Here is a 16,652-nt window from a genome sequence, read left to right on the forward strand (position 1 = left end):
CACTGACGCTGTGCTGTTGTTCACAGAGGGGAGCTGATTCTAGCTGCAGCTGGACTCTGTCATCTAACTGAATGTGTTGGTGCTGATCACGGGGCTCTGAGGGGGGAGCAGCAGGAGGACTCTGGATCCTGACGTCAGTGTATCTGTGGAAGCTCACACAGCGTCTCTGTCATTCAATATTGTGCTATATATTGTATCTATGCAAAGATGAACAGACTGTGTGTTCACTGGTCTCTGTGCTGCTGACTGCTTTGCTGCAGCTCTGATGTCATCATCACTCCCTCCTCCACCCTCAGCAGTCCCAGCATGCTGCTGTGGTGCACCCCACCCTCACTCTACACCTGAGCCATAGACCACACCCTCCACCTCAATATACACCACAGTTTTCTCTGCTATGGAAATGAGATCAGGAGGAAATCATTATTATTATTATTTAATAAATGCTCACATTAATGTGGGCTTATTTGTTTCATATTAGAAACATTAGTCGAGTGTTTTTAGTATAAAATGGTGAAAGTCCCTCTTTTTGCTCCTCCCCTCACCTGTGGATGGACGGTGCTGTTACCGTGGTGACAGCTTGGATGTGTTTCAGTCCTGCCTGGTTATCACTGCAGGAATCTTTACTTCACATTTATTACAGGTAATAACTCTGATTTTTCTGTGTATTATGAACTAAATGTATCCTGATACACACAGAGATGGATGAGCAGAGGTCACATGATGAAAGAACAAACATGGAGTCTTTGATTTATTTAGATATTTATTGATGAATGCAAACAAACCCTGACACTGAACCATCGTCCAGCAGAACAAACCTGATCACATGACCTGCTGACCCAAACAGTGAAAAGCTCCATGGCAACAACGACAAACAGCCTCACATATGTTAACAGAGGCTGTTAGAAGCACAGAGTCTTTACAGTCTTTCTCCTGTTTGTACACAGATCTCTGCACATCTTCATCACAGTTACTCACAGACGTGCAGAGTGTGTGGATATCAAAGCTAAGTTTCCACCATGTTTGTAGTCTGTACTGGGACTCATGGAGCATCTCTCTATGAACACTCAGTGCTTTAAACAGTGAGTCCCAGTTTAACCAGCAGCCTTCACACCACACATCACACAGACATGGAAACTTCAAACCCTCAGACTGAAGTCACTGGCAGTCTCTGGCACCAGCGACTGCGCTAACAAACATACAGCAAACAGTGAAGGTTTGGTAGAGAAAGCTGGTTGGGTAATACCAAGTATGCAGGGGAGGAGGCGGGGTTACATTACTAGATGATTAAACATGAAACTATTTTGCTGATAATAATTGAAATGATTAAAGAAAATCAAGATAATTCATAATTTTATAAACTGGAATGATGCAATTATATTGGCTGGATCTGATTATTGGGGGGTCATGACCCCCGTAACCCCCCTGGAAATGACGCCCCTGGTCCTGAGGTCAAATCCACCATCTTTGTTTCAGTGCTTCATGTTCTCCCGTGTTTGTGTGCGTCCTCTCCGGTACTCCGGCTTCCTCCCACAGTCCAAACACATGCAGTTAGTGGGGTCAGGTTAACTGTGAGTGGTTGTGTCTCTGTGTTATTCCACCTTAATCAATGACTTCCTGTTAGCATTACGTGCTTCTGTAGGACTGATGTCATTTTCATGGTTGGATCATTTAAATGAAGCTGGACTCAGATGCAGTAAATAAGTTGATTGATCATTAATGAATAAAGCTGGTCAAATCCATCACGTGGACACATGTGATTGTGTAGTATTGATCCCAATGCTGGTATTAGTCCTGGATCAATAACACTGGATGGATGCGTTCAGCATGGAGCCCTGAGCTGTGTTACAGACAAACATGAAACTGACAGGTCTGTGTCATTCACAGTCTGTAACACTTCTAAACAACAGAGGCTGACCCAAGTGCCTCAGAGCCAGGCACGCTCACATCACAGCTCTCTAAAGAAGTTTCAAAATAAGAGCTGAAAGCTGTGCTTGCTTGTGTTAGCTTATTATTGTGGAGACTAACATTCAGTGATCATGTGTGGAGCTTTGTGTTCACTGTGTTTGTGTCGATTGTGAGTTGACAGGAATCTGATGGAGAGAACAAACACAATCCAGCTGCAGTTATTGATCCATCATCTGTTCATTGATTGACACTTTGATGATGACTCCTGACATGATGAAGATGGTTGAATGTGTGCTGCTTTGTTTTCATGAATCCCATTAAAAACACACTCACACTTCCTCAGACCTGGTCTCAACCATCGGACTCCAGCAGGCTCCACCCTGAAAGGAGGAGGGGTCAGAGCAGCACAGTCAGCATGCACACATGGACATTACATGGCTCTCATACACACACTGTTACACACTGAGCTCAAAGCTCGGCTCCACTGTTTGATTCAAAGAAATCTACATTTATTTATCAGCACATTTAAAAACAGCTTGAGCCAAAGTGCTGCACAGAGTAGAGATAAAATAGGAAACATACACAGTAATTACTATAAAGACTCGTCAGAATTGAAAGCTACAGAGTACAAATGTGTTTCCAACCGGGTTTTAAACATGTCGAGTGTTGGTGACGACCTGATGTGAAGGGCGACTGTTCCAGAGTTTGGCTGCAGCCATCGATAAAGCTCACCTCTGTTTTTACGGCTAGTTCTGGTCAGAAGCTGCTTATCTGCAGACCTGAGGGCTCGACTTGGATTATTTTTGTTAAAGAGAGATAAGATGAAGCCAATCCATTCAGAGATTTAAAGACAACCAGATCTGGAAGTGGATTCTACGACGTACTGGTAACCAGTGGAAAAAGCTTGAAAAAGCTGGTGATGGGTCGTCTAGCACAGAGCCACCGCTGGAACCAGACAATTCATGAGGGAGAGAACTGTGACAGCGCCGTCCCTTCGCCTGACCTCAGTCGCTCTCGTCTGCTCCCTCGTAACACTGCTCTTTATTGAGGTTACATGAATATGCATAAGTTCATTAACATATGACGTCTTACACAGGTATGAACAAAGAGTACCAGTCGGTGCATAGTGTAGGTATGTGTGTGTGTGTGTGTGTGTTTGTGTGTGTGTGTGTGTGTGTGTGTTCCAGATGTGACCCTGTGACCCCAAAACTGGTGCTAAGAGTCCAGCGGTCCCCCTAACAAAGGGCTCTTATACTTAACCAGATACAGAGTAGGTGTCCTCCTACACCAGGGGTCTGCAACCTTTAACACCCAAAGAGCCACTTGGACCCGGTTTCCACACAAAAGAAAACTCTGGGAGCAGCAAATACTTGTTGACATCTAAAATGAAGATAACACTGTATATATTGTTTTTTACCTTTGTGTGAACAACTAAGGTGTGTTGCTTATGAAATCCATGAAGTGCTACAGAGAAAATTACATTTGATTTATGTAATTAACACATTTTGAACTCTTAAAGAAATATAACAAAAGGAAAGACACCCAGCTGAACTAAAATGATCCAGCAAACAAAAACTGTTGTGAGCAGCCACCCTCATATCGCCTTTGGGCTTTTGGAGCCTTGACCTGACTTTTAAAAAATAATTGGAAAAAAAGCACTATGCTGCTGACAGATGAAAAATCGATATTTGCAAAATTTTGCCTAAATATGTATTTTACCAGGTTAATGTGTGTGGCGGGGCGTGGTCTGCAGCGCTGCTGCAGAGGAGGCGGATGCACCTGAGCAGCACCTGCAATCACGCCTCGCCGCCTTAAAGTCTGTGCTATCTATGCTGTTGTGTTGTTGTTGGTGTGTGCCGGTGTTACGTCCCTAGCAGGGCCGCCTCCTGAATTTGTCTGTATGGGCGTGTCCCACCACCTCTTCTGGTGCACCTTTCCCTTTTGTGCTGCTGACTCTCGTCAGTAATTAAAGGGATTTAAGCCCAGGCAAATGTGAGCTCTGGGCCAGAGTGCCATGTGAGTGGTTACAGCTAGTGAGCTGTGTGTCTTTGCTGTGTTTGCAGCTAGTGAGCTGCTCTCTTTTTTTTGGCTTACGTTTTACTTTATTGACCAATGCCTGAGTTTTGTTTGTTTTCTTAAATGGTGATAGCGGCTTCTCCGTCTCTTTTAGTTAAGCTACTTTAATAAAACTATTTAATTTAACCCTTTTGACTCCTTTTTCTGACCCGGGCACTTTTTGTTACTTCCCCCTCACCGCCTAGACCCCTCAGGGGAACGTAACAGTCGGGCTGTGAGCTGAAAAGCTACAGCTGGCTGTATGCGTACAGCAACCGTGTGTGAAAAGTGGTCAATAAAGAGATGCTGAAAAGCATGTTCATGCAAACATCGTTGGGTCTGCCGTGATACGTGTGAACCTCTGCGCACAGCGTCTGCAAATCAGGGCTGTATGAAGTCACTTTCATCTTTACGCAGGACTGTAAGCTGTCATCTGTGAGGCGTGAGTGTGTTTGTTTTTAACATAGTTCATAGCTGCTGACATAATGTCGATCCTAAGATCCATAATTGGCTTACCTGGGGTTGAAAGTCTCGATAAATGCACGGTGTTTAGGCGGGTACACTGGCTTCCGCGAGTGTGACACTTATTATGAGTGATCAAAAAATAATAGAATATAATTTTATATTTATATTTCAATATCACAATAATCTTCCAATTTCGAAATACAAGTTAAAAAAGAACTAACATAAATAAAATACACTTCAGCTAATTACTTAAAAAAACTAATTTATTTTCCCAAACCACGCGGAGCTGCTCTAAAAGGACTAAAGAGCCGCAGGTTGCCGACCCCTGTCCTATACCTATACCATAAATGAGTAAGAGAAGGTACGACCTCTCTCATAACCCCAAGTTGTGTGTGCATGCCAGAGCACTCTGGAAGGCACACAGAGTCTTTACAGACTACTAAGGATCAAACCTCTATCATTATGCAATCGATTATCAAACTCTAAGCATATATGAGTAAATATTTCTAAGCATAAATGAAAATCAACAATATAAACCTTACAACTGGTTTTAATAACAAAATGTATTTGTTTCTCAAATGAGCAAGAGCAATCAAGAAAAACTCCTAAATCCTTAGTTCTGAACTTTTCTAGTGGGCCAAGATCAACATTATCTGCTAATGCTAAATAGGCTACCGTTATTAACTAATGCTAATTTGATGTGAATTAGCATTATGCACTAATGTTAACACTTACTTTTTAACAATGTGAGTAGCTAATGCTAACACTATTTCCCTTAACTTTTTAACAATGTGAACGGCTAATGCTAACACTCTTTTCCCTAGCATTACAACAATCTCAGCTGCTAATGCTAAGTAGGCCGCCATTAGCACCTACATCTAATTTAAAGCAAATAGGCATTATGCTAGTTAGAGTTAATGCTAATATCGTTTTCCCTTCCCTTTTAACCATGTGAGCAGCTAATGCTAATTTGATTTGAATTAGCATTATATTAGTGAGCAGTTAATGCTAAGTAGACTGCCATTAGTGGCTAATGCTAATTTTAGGTGAATAGGAATTGGCAGCTTATGCTAATACCATATTTTCTTACTTTATAACAATGTGACCAGCTAATGCTAAGTAGGTTGCTGTTATTAGCTAATACTAATTTAAGGTGAATTAGTGTAGCTGTTGCTGTTCTGTGAGTCTATCGTGCAAGTGGCGTGATATGCCCATGTAGAAAGGACGGCACCGCAACGCTGGACTTGCCCTTACTCTGGGCTCCCTCTTTATTCTGGCAACTGGTACAAAGAAAACAGCACACAGTTGTCATTAATACTGTGCAAAGCAACTGCAACATTCAGTTCACCAGCTCGGGAGTATTTTCCTTTTTTTTTCTTTTCAAACATAACACTTAACAAATGACTAGGATATGTTTATACAACACAACATCAACAAAGTCTTTCTTTTAAAAGTTCTAGCTGAAACCAAACCTGTGATCGTATAGTAGCAGTATTATTTATTTATTTTTCTCCTTTCTCCTAACCAACAACAACAATAACATATAAAACAGCTTTTCTATTATAAATCATCATTTTTTTTCCTATACAACAGCATCAATTAAAACTTATACTTAACAGCGCCTACCTGGTACAAAGAAAACAGCACACAGTTGTCATTAATACTGTGCAAAGCAACTGCAACATTCAGTTCTGTTAAAAAGAATTAGAACAATTACAATCACACAGAGAAATATTAGAGCTGAGTACAAGTCAAAAAGCACCCGACTAGCTAACGGGTATTAGCTTAGCTTAGCATGCTAACTAAAAATGCTACTCGTGAATAAAGTTACTACCCATGCATCAAAATGCCTGTAACTTTCAGGATACATGCTAGTACTACTTACAATCAAAATACATGTTGACAATTACCACTATAAGAATGTTTTCATTAATACACATACACAATTGACAACAGTGTTGCTCACAAGCACCTACCACCAGCTCGGGAGTATTTTCCTTTGCTGAGGCATGCGCTGTGCAGCAATTTGGAACCTTAACAGCTGCAGTTGCTGTATTTGTCCACCAGGTGGCTCCAACTATTCACAAAGCACATCAATTTTGAGGAAATTCATTAAGCTATTTTCTAACTCTGTTACATCAGCATTATCCACTTATGCTAACAATGTTTTTTCGTACTTTTTAACAATATGAGTAGCTAATGTGAACACTATTTTTCACTCAATTTGAACTTTTCCCCTGCGATGTGAAGAGTGAATGCTAAATAGGCTACCATTAGTGGCTAATGCTAATTTTAGGTGAAAAAGCATTAGCAGCTAATGCTCATAATGTTTTCCTTTGCTTTGTAAGAATGACAGCAGCTAATGATACGAAGTCTACCGTTATTAACTATTACTAATTTGATGTGAATTAGCATTATATTAGTGAGCAGTAAATGCTAAGTAGGCTGCCATTATTAACTAATGCTACTTTGAAGTGAATTAGGATTATGTGCTAATGCTAATTACTGTTTTCCCTTACTTTTTAACAGTGTGAGCGGCTAATTCTAAGTACACTGTTGTAAACAGCAAATGCTAATTTAATGTGAATTAGCATTATTCAATAATGCTAACACTGTTTTCTCTTACTTATTAAAAATGACAGTAGCTAATACTAATACTCTTTTCCGTTGGGTAACAACGATGTGAGGAGTTAATGCTAAGTAGGCTGCTTTTAGCAGCTTATTCTAATTAGGGGTGAATAATTATTAGCAGCTAATGCTAATATCGTTTTCTCTTTCCTTATAACAATAGGGCTTTGGAGTTGACGTCACGCCGCGGAGCGCGGCGCCATTTTCGGGGTCTACGAATCAAAAGAGACACAGTGTTGGAACGACGACGACAAGAATCATGCTTAAAAGCAGCTGAAAAGAAAACGGACGGTATAGAGACCGATTGCGTCCAGAGGCGAAGCAGCGGTACTTGCAGAAAATTGCGTGCATTGGAAATGTGGACCCGTATGAAACACTGCCGTGGAGTAGAAACCCTGAAGAGCAACCGCTATAGCCTGACATATTTTTGTACCTTATCTGTGGAGTCAGCGCGTACAAGTTGTCATTCAAACAAAGGTAAGTCAGCTCGAGTACTGCGTGTGAAATGCGTTTGATTTCCCTGCAAACATTCAGATTAGTGCAGCATAAATTCATTCATGAGGGGAAATTACAGTGAGAACATGTGGAGGCTGTTAGAGGGATAACATAGTGAGTTCAGTGCATTGATGTGACTTTGTCCTGAAGGACTTAGTTATTCTTTATGGTTAAAGAAATTGCACTGATTTATTCATATTTATTGTAAATAATTCTAATTATAGATCTTGCTTCAATATTTGTATCGTGTCACTAAAAATACATTTTATTTTAATTTTATACATTGATTAATGACCTGCAGAATCTCCTTATCATATTAAGTGATTCATAATTGTCACTTTATGCTTTCTCCATCTCTAAAGTGATTACATCCTTGCATTACATACTTTAGGTTCATTTTCTGCAGGCAGGTTTCTGACAGAGAACAGGCAGATTTACCCTATAAAATGCAGCGTTCTATAGATGGACACATAAAGAAATGAAAAATTACATGTATGTGCTAACTTTCTAAACACTTTGTTACATTTATGATAAAGTAGATAAAACACATAGTTCTTGTCTTTAATTGAACTTTGTCTGTGTGTGTTTCAGGTGCTGCACTCTCAAAGACTGAATGAACCAGCATTGCAGCCATGGGTCACTGTGAGCATCACAGGGAAGGTTGAAGCCGCCCACTGCACCTGTATGGCCGGAGTTGTGGAGACCTGCACCCGTGTCGCTGCTCTTCTGTTTAATGTAGAAGCAACAGTGTTGATCCGTGCCACAAGGCCTGTTACAGATGAACCTCCATACTGGGTTTTGCTGGGTTATGTGACCAAGATACAGTCAGAGGTTGGCCATAAGATAGACTTCTCCTCTTCAGCTGCCCAAAAAAAGGCTCTTGATAAAAACATAAACAGACCATCCGTAGTGAAAGGTAAAAGGAGCCGTCCTCAAAAAAGAAAAATCCCACCTGCTACTGTGGAGGAGTTGTCACTGCTATAATGCCATAATGTTTTATATAGGGGTCTAGATTTATGCCTGAAGTGCACTGCCATGTAAATAATTTGCATTTACTGAATATGTACTGACTGAGTACCACTGTTCAAAAATTGAATAAAGAAACAAACTAATTTTTGCCTCTTTTTTATTATTAAAACCACTTTATAGAACATCACATCAGTTACAATGTAGAATCCATGTCATTTATAGTTTACAAAAGACAAAATGTTTACATAAAATCATGACAGTGTTTACATGATATCACCCACTACTAACATTATTTACTGTATCTTTTGAAAAAAAAAATACCACTATTTATACAGCAAAAGACTTAAGAATATTTAACAGGAGCAAGTTTCATTTTCCCTGGTTTTACTACAACACTGTTCAACAAACGCAGCAAACCTTCACCATCTTATCCAGAAGGGTCACCTCTTCACCCTCACATGGAAGAAGTAACCTGATTGGCATGGTGGTATGTTTGAAGCAGGTCCCTTGTGTAGCGCTGGAACCCAGTCACGATGTGTTTCATCCATTTCATAGGCTGGTTTTCTGCAATAATGCCAAATAATTAGCAGGTAGTTCTGCAAAATCACTCAGTAGGATGTTTGTACTAATTTGCTATGACCTCAGAGGGCATCGAAAATAAAACTAATAGGCTATAAAGAGTGATATGAACATATTTAGAACTTACCGGAATGAAAATGTCTGGAGCACCAACAGATATTTGGAGATGGAAGAGAGCTGGATATCAGCTCGTCTCACAGCTGCTATCCAGGCTAGACGCCTTCGTTTGGTAACATCGATACACGAGCTGCCTCATGTTGCTTCCAGGTTGGGAAAGAATGAAAAGATAAACCCTTTTCAAGCTTATTCTCTTGCCGGTCGTGCGATCGAGCATTGCAGCCGACCGCACAGCAAATACGAACCATGGCTGTTGTGTGTGCCTTCGCTCCCTTTTCACTTGCTAGACCCCGAAAATGGCGGATCGGGCCAAAATCCTTTCCACGCCCACCCCTGTGACATCACGCTCCAAAGCCCTATATGAGCAGCTAATGCTAATTTGATGTGAATTAGCATTATATTAGTGAGGAGCTAATGCTAAGTAGGCTACCATTAGCAGCTTTTTTCTCCGCCCCTTTTCGTGAGTGTGGACGCTTCCTCTCTTTGCTCTTCAAATGCTTTGCTTCTTTTATTGATTTTTATTGATTTTTATGCTGATTTTTTCCCTTTTTTCTGTATGAGCTTACCTGCGAGAGCTTCTGGACACTTATAGATCATTAGGACTATAGTGTTCTTAACAGAAATAGCAACATTTCTATCCTCAGCGCTCTGTGTGTCTGTGGCCTAGACACAGCTGAAGCCTGATTACAGCGTCTGGACACCGAACAGCCTCAATAGCCTGGTAAGGTGCTAACCGCTAGGCTAACTAGCAACAAGATGCCTTCCCTCTCCACAGATGACTACCACAGCCTCCTGCAGAAGATTGCAGTACTGGAGACAAAAATTCATCGCTTAGAAGTAAACGTGGAGGTAAATGGACTGTGTGGAAATGAAACAACCTTGCCTTTGATTCAAAGCAATGGCGATGAGCAAGCTAGTACACAGCTAAGGAGCACAGATAACATGACCAAGAAAGTAGACTCTGTGCATCATTATTATAAATCCTCAAGCGATAATCCCCCCTTGGACTGTCTTGGCGCAAAACCAAGACATAAATCATGTCTCCTGGAAGGGGGAGGACGTATCACAGGCAGAGCACAGCGAGCTGAAATCTCTGAAACCGACTGGCCTTCACTTCCTACGAGACAGAGAAGCTCTTCTACCCCTGTATACGGGAGGAAACAGGACTGGACAACCGTGAATAGGAAGGTTAACAACAAACCTCCAAAACAACTGAATGTGAAACTGCAGAACAGATTTTCTCCACTATCAAAGGACCCTGGATCTATATCGGACAACCATCCACCTAAAAGTAGCGAAGTAAGGTCTGAAAATCTGTTGAAAAGTAAAAGGCCACAGGGAAAGCTAAAGGCTAGGCCTGAAACTCTGATTGTGGGTGACTCTGCCGTAAAGGATGTACAAAGGATGTGCGGTAAGAACACTAAAGTCCTCTGCTTTCCTAAGGATATGGTCAACAACCTGAAGGAGAGAATTCTTCAGATTGCAGATGAATATCCAACTGTGACAAATATTGTTCTGCATACAGGGTCAAACGATGTGTCCAAACAACAGTCGGAGGTTCTGAAACGGGACTTAACTGGATTATTAAATACTGTAAACTCTCTGAATGCAGCTGTATTCATCAGTGGGCCTGTACCGCCCGTCAGAGGAGGAGACGAGAGATTCAGCAGACTGTTTGCACTGAATAAATGGCTTATATCAGCATGTACTGACCACTCAGTGCATTTTATCAACAACTTTAATATTTTTTGGGAATGCAGGCATCTGTTTAAAGCAAATGGATTTAATTTTAACAAGTCTGGGGTGAAACTGTTCACCTCCAACTTGTTTTATTCCATACGTCATCCATCTGTGCTTGGTGCCAAGGCTGAGATAAATGAGGAGTTATCTCATAAAGAGGAACAAATAGTACTCCAAGAACAGACAAAGCCCAGCAGAAACCTTGAGGAGGAGCTCCATCTGCCCCCACCCGGGAAGAGCCTCAGAAAGGAGAGATGTCTGAGGCAAGAAGAGGGGTCCTTACTTGCCTCCAACTCTCTCAACAACACCAACGACCAGGACCAGGGACCACGACCTCCCCCAGTTCCCCAAACCCCTGATAGGCCTTCACCCTCCTCCCCCTCCCTTTCTCCCTCCTCCCCACACCTGAAATTCACTGAGGAGATGATGGAGCGGGTCAATGCTGGGCTCAGATCTACCCCCCGGCCCAATCCCTTTTTGTCTCCCATAAACCCCCCACCAGAGCAGCCAAAGGTTCGCCATCAAGCCCCGCCCTCAACAGAGCAATCAAAGTTACACTGCGCAGCCTCGCCCCCCTTAGTTCCTCCTTACGACCTTCATGCTCTGTCCCCGCAGTCTGATGTGTGATGTGTGGAGGGTCCAGGCTGTGAGGATTATGGCAGTGGTGACTTTTCCCAGGAGAAGCTGGGACCCTGTTTACTAGAAGGTTTTAAAATTTCTGTACTTTTAAGTGACAGAAGGAGACATGTGGCCTGGTCAAAACACAGAGAGCTGCACTCTAAAAGATCTTTAAATATAGTAAACATAGCTTGTGTGCCACAGACTGCTCCCAAACACGAGGGGGCAAATAATACCTCTAAAACAGCGGTCCCCAAACTTTTTTGCGCCACGGACCGGTTTATGCCCGACAATATTTTCACGGACCGGCAATGAGGTGTCGCGGATGAATACAACAAAATAAAACTAGTGCCGGTACCGAAAAAAAGAAGATTTATTCATAACACACGTGAAAAGACCCAGGAAAACCGAGTTAACGATAAAAACGATAACAAAATAACGTTGAAAACCGATAAAAACCCTGAAAACCATACATTTCACGCCTGAGCCTCAACTTTCGCGGCCCGGTACCAAACGACTCACGGACCGGTACCGGTCCGAGGCCCGGGGGTTGGGGACCGCTGGACTAAAACACTTAAGTTGGCTTTATTAAACATTAGACCTTTAGCTGGGAAAACATTTTTAATTAATGATTTAATCACCGAGCACAGCCTTGATTTTATGTTTTTAACTGAAACTTGGTTGGACCAAAGTAACAGTGGAGCTGTTCTCATCGAGTCGACCCCTCCTAACTACAGTTTTATCAGTGAGGCCAGGGTGAGCAGGAGAGGAGGAGGGGTTGCTGTCTTATTTAATGAATCATTTCAATGTAAGCAGTTATCTCTTGGTAGTTTTCAGTCTTTTGAATGTGTAGCTTTACACCTGCAGGCCCCATCCAAAGTTGTGTGCCTTAATGTTTACAGGCCTCCCAAATACTGCACAGACTTTTTTAATGACCTCAGTGAACTGCTGTCTGTGTTCTGTGTTGATTTCGACTGTGTAATTATTGTTGGGGATTTTAACATCCATGTGGACAACCCTCAGGACAAAGGGACTAAAGACCTGAGTAACACTCTGGGCAACTTTGGGCTGACTCAGCATGTAACAGAGGCCACACATAATAGAGGACACACTCTACTACTGATCTCCAAGGGCCTGAGCATTTCAAAGGTTACTGTGTCTAATGTGGGCCTGTCTGATCATTACTGTGTTTTCTTTGAAAGTAAAATATCAGCACACACAAACATATCAACAGCAGTGATCACAAAACGGTGTATAACTGAACACAGTAGTGAGATCTTTAACCAGGTCTTCCCATTAACATCTGACCTGTCCAGAGGTTCAGTCAATGAGCTCGTCAATAGCTTCAATGCTAAAATGTTAAATGTAATGGACACTATTGCTCCCATTAAGGTGAAGGTTATCTCTGGAAGGAAGAAGTCTCCATGGAGAAACTCCACACTGGTGAAAAATGAAAAAAAGAGAGTGTAGGAAAGCTGAGCGCAGATGGAGAAAAACAAACCTCCAGGTTCATTATGACATCTATAAAGAGAAACTTCACAATTATAATTTACAACTGAGGAGTGCAAGGAGGTCCTACTTCTCTGACATCATCACCAAAAACAGTCATAATGCTCGGGTCTTATTTTCTACAGTTGACAGGCTAACAAACCCTCCTGTGTCAGTGGCAGCTGAATTTCATTCGAACATGGCCTGCAATGACTTTGCCAAATTCTTCACAGAAAAAATCCAAAAGATTAGACAAGCAATTGGTACATCAACAGCAGATCCAGGAAATGTACTGTGTCCACCGAAAAACTGTTTAAATACCATGAAACAGTTTCACCCTGTTAACAGCAAAGACCTGGAGGACATCTCCTCTTGCTGTTTAGATGTCCTGCCAACAAGTTTTTTCAAAAAGGTCTCAAAGACTTTGCAGTCAGACCTGTTACAGATCGTAAACTTTTCTTTAATATCAGGTGTGTTTCCAGAACCACTAAAAACTGCTGTAATTAAACCTATACTGATAAAGGACAATCTTGACAAGACACAAATGAATAACTACAGGCCGATCTCAAATCTCCCATTTTTAAGTAAGATTATTGAAAAAGCAGTTTCTCAACAGCTCAATTACTTCTTAAAAGAGAATAACTGCTATGATGCCTTCCAGTCAGGTTTTAGACAGAACCACAGCACTGAAACCGCTCTGACCAAAGTGTTTAACGACATATGTCTGAATACAGACAGTGGAACAATGTCAGTCTTAGTTTTACTGGATCTCAGTGCAGCATTTGACACAGTTGACTACAACATATTACTCAAACGACTGGAGAACTGGGCAGGTCTTTCAGGAACTGTACTAAACTGGTTCAAAACATACTTAGAAAACAGGAAATACTTTGTATCAATAGGTAACTTCACATCTGAGCAGACAAGTATCACATGCGGAGTTCCCCAAGGTTCCATCTTGGGACCCCTTCTGTTTAACATATACATGCTCCCACTGGCACAGATTATAAAGAACAACAAAATAAACTATCATAGCTATGCAGATGACACACAAATATATATCACAATGTCACCAGGAGACCGAGGCCCTGTACAGGCTCTTGGTAAATGCATTGAGGAAATTAATGACTGGCTGTGCCACAATTTTCTCCAGCTAAACAAAAATAAAACTGAGGTAATAGTCTTTGGAGCCAAAGAAAAACGATTACAGGTCACCAGAGAACTTCAATCTATACACCTAAAAACCACAAACCAGGCGAGAAATTTGGGTGTAGTGATGGATGCAGACCTAAACTTAGAAAAACACATTAAGACAATAACAAAATCAGCTTACTATCACCTCAAGAATATTTCAAGGATAAAAGATCTGATGTCTCAACAGGACCTGGAAAAACTAGTCCATGCATTCATCTTTAGTAGGCTTGATTACTGTAACAGCATCTTTACAGGTCTACCTAAAAAATCAGTCAGACAACTACAGCTCATTCAGAACTCTGCTGCTCGAGTCCTCACTAAGACCAAAAAAGTGGACCACATCAGTCCAGCTCTGAGGTCTTTACACTGGCTGCCTGTCCGTCAGAGGATAGACTTTAAAGTTCTGATGCTGGTCTATAAAGCTCTGAATGGTTTAGGACCGAAATACATCAGTGACCTCCTGACCCAGTATGAACCTTCCAGATCCCTCAGGTCATCTGGATCCGGTTTCTTATCAGTTCCCAGAGTCAGAACCAGACACGGAGAAGCTGCATTCAGCTTTTATGCTCCATATCTCTGGAACAAACTCCCAGAAAGCCTCAGATCAGCTGAAACACTCAGTTTATTTAAATCCAGATTGAAGACCCACCTATTCTCAGCTGCTTTTGAATAAATCACCAAATCCACACTTTTAAGCTTAAATTTCAAAACTTACATTTTAACTACTGACTTTATCTACTGTTCTGATTTTATCTACTGTTTTGATTTTTGATTTTAAATACTGTTTTGTTTGTTTGTTTGTTTGTTTGTCTTAATCAATTTTAGATCATGCTTTTTATTTGTTTTTGTTTTTAATGTCTCTGTAAAGCACTTTGAATCACATGTTGTTGAATTGTGCTATATAAATAAACTTGCCTTGCCTTGACTTTAGAAAATGAGGTCCTCTGTCCTCTTCCTTTGTGTAGGGCTCTGGTCAAAGAAGTCAAAAAGAAAACAAAAACACTTTTTAAACAGTGTTTATGAAGCATGTAGACAGCTCCAAATTCCCAGCTTTTTGATACATAATTCCATCAATGTATGATTATCATTGGAGATTTTGAATCAGGCTTATCAGGATTCAAGTAGAATATGATATCCAACCTACCACCAATATACATAGATTCTGTAAAAGTTACCACACTAAATGTCCGGTTGTGAAATATGATCACAGACTTTACTTATCAGCTTTCTTTCAATTAGTTCATCAGTTGAACTGGATAACCTAAAACTTAAACAAAGGATTAGATTTCGCAGTTGAACACTTACATCATCATTGAAGCATCTTATGAGCCTAGTTAGCTCTCCTATGCCGCTCTTGATTTTGTACAGCTCCACGAACCTCTCCATAATGGTCAAGCACAGCAAAAAGGACCCCTTTCAGGTCAACAGATGTAAGACGGGCAAATTCTGCTTCAACCTGAGCAATAGAAGAAGAGGGGTGGGGAGTACAGGCAGAAAAAAAAAAAGATTCTTTGAGACCCAAATTTAAGCAAACGGTCATCTGAGACCCATTAGAGAAAACACAAACACACAAAAGCAAACAAACAAAAAGATGCACTTTACCTGCCGTTCAGCAAACAAGGAAGTTCAGAGAACAATAAGCTCTGTCTTGAAATCTTTTAAAGTAGAATGATTGTGAAAATGACTTATGTGATGTAAAACTTTAGTATATGTGTGATTAAAAGAAAACACTGAGTAAAAGGACAAGTAACAATTTCCTTATTCCTCAGATGTTTACCTTGATGAGCAATACTGTTTTAGTCCAACTGCCTCATTAAAGTTACACAAAAGGCTTTTTACATTAAAGCCAGCAAGTCCATTACATACTCCCTTTTTAGATCTGAAATACTGTGCACATTCTGTGTATATGTAGTGGACAGCAATTTACCCAAAAGAGCGCAAAGTTTGCAAGTCCACCTCATTTAAATGACAAAGTCAAATGTGATCATCTAGACCTGTGAAAATAAATTAATGACAAACTTGCAGTTATGGATGTTATTACAACCACAAGAACCTAAACAGTCTGCTCCATTGCTTTTGTTAATGAATCATTTGTTGGTAGCACGTCTGAATATTTAGTTTATGCCACCTGCATGTGATCATCAATAGTGCCATATTACTTCTTAAGAAGTACCCTGACACTACAATCTTTATATCATTTGTTCTACAGAGCTATTAAGTTACAATATAATCTGTGGTGTTTCCAGTATGACAAAATGCACAAATTGTAACTTACCATTTGACTCCACTGACAAAAATAAATCCCCAGCATCAAGTTTGGCTTCACAGACCTAAAATAAGTAAAATAAAAATATATGTTATAATTATATTGTTTTCGCCATTTATTCATGTTTGCTAAT

At 40.8% G+C, this 16,652-nt stretch overlaps 2 long non-coding RNA genes across 2 annotated transcripts; one reads left to right on the plus strand and one right to left on the minus strand.

Moving 5' to 3' along the window:
- Window positions 1-4,998: 4,998 nt before the first annotated feature.
- LOC109204769 (uncharacterized) lies at window positions 4,999-7,206 on the minus strand. The gene is made up of 3 exons (XR_002064259.2): window positions 6,402-7,206; window positions 6,052-6,116; window positions 4,999-5,705 (listed from the first exon to the last, which is right to left on the minus strand). It is a non-coding gene; the product is annotated as an uncharacterized LOC109204769 (long non-coding RNA).
- Window positions 7,207-7,337: 131 nt separating this feature from the next.
- On the plus strand, window positions 7,338-8,293 carry LOC112842031 (uncharacterized). Its single transcript, XR_003213606.1, has 2 exons — window positions 7,338-7,530; window positions 8,140-8,293. It is a non-coding gene; the product is annotated as an uncharacterized LOC112842031 (long non-coding RNA).
- The last annotated feature ends 8,359 nt before the right edge of the window (window positions 8,294-16,652 follow it).

The sequence above is a fragment of the Oreochromis niloticus genome, linkage group LG13 (genome assembly GCF_001858045.2).
Source record: "Oreochromis niloticus isolate F11D_XX linkage group LG13, O_niloticus_UMD_NMBU, whole genome shotgun sequence".
Taxonomy (NCBI): Eukaryota; Metazoa; Chordata; class Actinopteri; order Cichliformes; family Cichlidae; genus Oreochromis; species Oreochromis niloticus.